At 29.5% G+C, this 5,848-nt stretch overlaps 1 protein-coding gene across 1 annotated transcript in view; it reads left to right on the forward strand.

Annotated features, from left to right (window-relative positions):
- The first annotated feature begins 2,746 nt into the window (after positions 1–2,746).
- The window catches only part of LOC136075740 (NACHT, LRR and PYD domains-containing protein 3-like), a 53,796-nt gene continuing 50,694 nt past the window's right edge, over positions 2,747–5,848 (forward strand). The window contains exon 1 of the mRNA XM_065789175.1: positions 2,747–2,918. The gene's annotated coding sequence lies outside the window, so the exon portion shown is untranslated. The remainder of the gene's footprint in view (positions 2,919–5,848) is intronic.

Consider the following 5,848-nt stretch of genomic DNA (forward strand, 5'->3'; position numbering starts at 1 on the left):
GTTATTCGGACTCCTCTCCATCGAGGCAAATGGTTGAAAAGTGGTTTGCTGACTTTAAACGTGGTTGTACAAACATCGATGATGCAGAACGCTCCGGTCGCCCAAATTCGGCAGTTACTGAGGAAAACATCAAAAAAATCCATAAAATCGTCTTATCCGACCGCAAATTGAAATTGAAGGAGATTGCCGAGGCCATAAAGATATCAGAAGGCAGTGTGTTTACAATATTACACGAACATTTGGGTATGAGAAAGCTTTGTTCGAAATGGATGCCGCGTTTGCTAACACCGGACCAAAAACAACAACGAGTCGATGATTCTGAAGCATGTCTGGCACTATTTCACCGAGATAAAAAGGATTTTTTGCGTCGCTACGTCACAATGGATGAAACATGGATCCACCATTTCACTCCTGAGTCAAATCGACAGTCGGCTGAGTGGACACCAGCGGGTGAAAGCCGCCCAAAGCGCCCAAAGGCTCAAACTTCTGCTGGCAAGGTTATGGCCTCCATATTTTGGGATAGCCATGGTATATTGTTCATTGATTATCTTGAGAAAGGTAAAACGATCAACAGCGAATATTACATGGCATTATTGGAACGATTGAAGGCTGTAATTGACGAAAAGCGACCGCACATGAAGAAGAAAGAAATTCTCTTTCATCAAGACAATGCATCGTGTCACAAGTCAATGAAAACAATGGTAAAAATGAATGAATTACACTTCGAATTGTTGCCCCATCCACCATACTCGCCTGATTTGGCCCCCAGAGATTATTGGCTGTTCTCAGATCTCAAAAGGATGCTCCAGGGAAAGAGATTTGGATCGAATGAGGAGGTCATCGCCGAAACTAAAGCATATTTTAAAGGAAAAGATAAATCGTTCTACAAACATGGTATCGAAAAGTTAGAGAAGCGCTGGAATGACTGTATCGCCTTAAAAGGAGACTATGTTGATGAATAAAATCAAATTATGTCAAAATGTTGTTGTTTTATTAGCTATCCTACGGACTTATTGAGCGATGTGTTATATATATATATATATATATATATATATATATATATATATATATATATATATATATATATATATATATATATATATATATATATATATATATATATATATATACAACCCTCGGAATTAGGAAAAATGAGGTTTGCAATAATTTGCCGACCTTAATCTTTTTGATGTCGGCATCAGGTCGGCAATGATTATTGACCATAAAACATAGAAAGGAGGTCGGCAAAAAATTTCCGACCTCAAACACTTTCATGTCGGAGATATTTCTACGCCTAAAACATTATTATGGAATTGATAATTAGTAAAAATGATCTTATTAAGAAAACTATAGCAAGTATTGATAGCTATAGATTTTTTCATGTAATTATTTGTGCATATGGTATTATACACATGCACATGTAATATTTTTCAAGTATATTCAACTTATGTTTTTTATACATTTACTTAATTTTTTTAATATTTAATATAATTTTTATAATTGTTATTACTTTATGAATATGATTAACTAATATAGTTTATAGCTTCTTAAAGTCACTGATCTGTCATAAAAAAAGTTGTGTTATGTCGAGAGATAATAAAAATATAAAACTGATGATTATGTTTTCTTAACATTCACTTTTATTGATTAAAAACTGTTTTGTTTACATCACTTTTATTGATTAAAACTGTTTTGTTTACATTCACATTTTTTTGATTCAAAAAATTCTTTAGTGAATAGTGCATTCTCAGTTTGGATAAGTTGGGAAGTTTATTTTCCACAAAATAATTTTAAGGTACTTTATCATATTATTCAAGGTATGCTGTTTTTTCAGGGACAAGATACTGCTGGGGTTTTCACTTGCTATGATACTTCCAGATATTTAGTGATGTAGATATATAGATATGTACTGGTATTAAAATTACTTTGCTTAGGATGACTAAGCTAAAATCAAAAAAAATGTTTTGAATTACATTTTCCATAGTATCATAAGATAAAGAACAAAAACAATATATAATTATAAATGCAATGTTGTGATTGGTTCTCTATTATCAATACTGTGAGTGGTTTTCTGTATTGCAAATGTCTGTAACTGCAATATGTTTAAAAACTCAGCTAACACTCAGTAACAACTTACTTTCAACTTATTTTTTTCTTTAATATTTTTTAGCTACAAACAAACTTGTAAATCCATAACAAACTTGTAAATCCAAACTTGTAAATCCATACAAATTTGTAAATCCATCTGCACTTAGTTGTGCACTTGTAATATTGTTTAGTAAAATGACAAAGTTCTATAATAAAATATTTGCGATTGAGTTTAACGGTTGAAGTACAAATCTATTAAAATAAATAATGTAAAAGTTTTTAAACGTTGTGCAATTGTAAAAACTTGCACAGAAGTTGCATAAAAAGTCTTTTATTTAATCAAAGTATTTTATATACTATCAAATTTACTTTTATATATTGCAACAAAATATTAATATGTATGTATCAATATTATAAAATACTTTTTTTTCTCATGGTATTTTAAACATTTTTCATTGAATCAAAAAATTTCAAAATCATCGTATTTCAAATTTTTTTTTTCATTTATGTCACAGGTTTATATTCCAATTTACTTTTGTTGTCATTTTTGGCCTATCAAACCTGACCCGTGTTGCTTCTATCACATTTGTACAGTGTTTCTTTTGTTTGATAGAAGCATAACATCAAGTAAAAGCGTGTTTTATAAACATATAATATTTTTATTTTATAAAGTAATAGATGGTGTTAAAATCTTCCGGTTGCATGGCTCAAGTGCTATTGTGGATGGACTTGAACAATTTTCCAAGTACTCATTTGCAATGAGTACAACTCAAGCAAAGGTGCAAAATATCCTTTCAGTGAAGAAGTGTTTATTGAAACTCCTGAATTAAGTATAAAAATTTAATATTATTTACATTCTTTAATGTTTTTTGTAATATTCATTATTTCTTGTAATTTAAAAAATCGCGTTAACTTTTAAGTTAGTTACAATATACACCAAAGACACAAATGTCTTTGATGAAAACAGTTGTAGAAACTTTTTTCTAAATTATTGTTAAATAAAAATTGTTAATTAAATTACCCTCTCAGCTTCCTAATCCCTCAAAATCAGTTCAAGTTAATAATATATCAGGGCAAGAAAATGTTGGCCAAAGTAAAACTAAAAATTAAAACTTTGCTTTACTGTGCACAACTTTTTTTATTTATTTTTTATAAAGATGACTCATCAAGTACTTTATCGCTCTTAAGTATAAGAAAATCGAGACTGTTGCGATAACAATTAGCTGAAAAAGATTAAGTTTTATATAAATTAAAGTTCACTATCCACTAAGAGACAAAAGTATCTAGGTTTATTATGTCAATTTATGAATTAAGTTAAATATTGCTAATAATATTAGTAATATGAATGTTATATATAAAAATATATATATACAAATAACCAATGAACCCCTCTGTCTCCCGCGCTAACATCAGGGAAAATGTAAATTAGGTAACAAAAGTGCAGCAAAAAATAGGGTGACTGCTACATAATATTTTTCAACGAAATTTGGCAGGTGCATAGATAAATGAATAACTTAAAAATAAAAATTAAATAGAAAAAATAAAGACTATATCCTGGATATAAATTTCACCACAGAAGTGCGACTAAAACTTTGACATCAATAAACTCGGTAATATATCAATTGAATATAATTAAAACGAAATCGAAAATAAGCTTCAACTATTCTTCTTTCTAAAAATAATCTATGTTGATAACGAATACTAAAAAGTTATTTCAGAAAGCCTTCCTCAAGCACGCTAACTTTGAAGAGACTGCGAAAATCGTGGCATAAAATTTTAGCACAAAATTCGGTTCGTACCTAATAATCTATATGCATATATGCACGTACCTAATAATATATATGCATATATACAAACCTAAAAAAAAACAACCAAATTGTATACTTAACTTATTCATAGCTTCAACATCTATTACTTTGCCTGTTTCCATCAAAATACCAGAAAAAACACCATTGTTTGAAGAACAGCCTTGTCGCTGCCAAGTGCCATCACAAGATACTGCAACATCAATAATATTGGACACATAGTCTGGAATAGAATTTAAAACAAGATTACTCTTCAAATCTTTTTATTCTTGAGCAGCATCCATCATAGTGTCTTCAGCTACAGTTTTTACTGCATTAGTTAGTTTTATAACAATTTTATTATAATTATTAGCAGTCATTGGTTTAGGCATGTCCATTAATGAGACAAATCTTGAGAATCCAGAATAGCCTTGACCACATGATCTCATAGCATATACAGCCCTGGTATTAATATCAAAACATTTCTGTATATTCAATGTTGAGGTGTAAAATTCTCCATATTTACATTTACATCTTCAACACTTGTAGTACCATTTAAGTTCATATCTACAATATTTGATTCCATATTTACATCCATATTAACATTATTTACTACTAACTTCTTTTTTACATTAAAATTTTTTTTTCCTTTTATTGTTTTTAGTTCTTTGTTTAACTCTGCAAGCCTTCACCATTGTAAAAGATTTGTGATATATTTATGAGCTTTCCAGTAACTGTTTTTTATACTAAAGTTGTTTTGAACAATGGAAAATACAATTTACTTGTAAAGATATATTTTTCATATGAAAAAATTGGATTTTGGACTAATTTTTAGTAAAGGTAAAAAATAGTGCCGTTGCTATGGCAGTTGTTAAGGAAGCTTAAAATACTAGGGTTCAATAAAATCTATTTTAATAAAGATTAAAAGAGCAATTCCACGACCGTCACAGGGTGACACCCGTCTTTTTTTTTGTCTTAAGCCTTTAATATTTTAATATTAAAATAGATATAAGAAGAATTTTCTTTGCTTTTTAGTTAGCTCATTATAGGTGCTACAAAAAACAAGAAGAAAAATTTGGGTGGATATATTGGCCTCCATTCATGCAAGAAAATATAAAACGTCACAGCGTGACCAATATTTTCTCATTGTTTTTAAGTTTTTAGATCAACACCGTGACTCAGCTAATATAGATGAACTGAATTATTAACTTGGCATTAAACAAAAAGTTTAGACATTACTCTGACAAATTTTATAGCTAAACTACATTTTTTAAATTAAATTTTAAACAGGCGCACCTTTATTTAACTAGTGGTAAACGTCACAACGTGACGTCACAGTGTGACCAGACACATTTGGGTAGTTATAAACCAGGTAAATGGGCTGTTTTTATTAAATTTAAAACTTAGTGGAGAGGTATTAGACAAATATATAATTACATCTTCATAAAAATAGTTCTTACATAGTAGTCTTCAGAACACGCCCATACTATATCAGTGTCTAATCGCGTCCATATTATATTGCTGTCATATAAACAACGTTTTAAAGTTTTTAAGTGATTTTATCTGTAGACATAAGTTGTTTAACTAAATACATGGCACTTGAATAGGATGGCATTTGTATTTTCCCATTATTGTTGTTAATTAGATTCGCTGCAAATATTCCTGGTTTTGCTAGTGCTTATTTAATTAACACATCAATTTTAAACTTTTAAATTGTATTTATAATATCTTCCATAGAAACAAAATAGACATTGAAATTAGTCTCATTTTTAACAGCTTCATGAAAAGTTATGGCATCAGTTATTAAATGTTTTCTCTGGATTATTTTTTGCGTTGCTATTTTTAACGGTCCCACCAATAGCATGTACCAATCCTTTCCCATGTGAAGCAGCAAAAAAGTTCCAGAATAATTTTAAATCATGTTGCTCTTCCAACCAGGGTATTGCTGATGCAATAAAACGATATTTAAATTGATT

Source organism: Hydra vulgaris, chromosome 02 (genome assembly GCF_038396675.1).
Source record: "Hydra vulgaris chromosome 02, alternate assembly HydraT2T_AEP".
NCBI lineage: Eukaryota > Metazoa > Cnidaria > Hydrozoa > Anthoathecata > Hydridae > Hydra > Hydra vulgaris.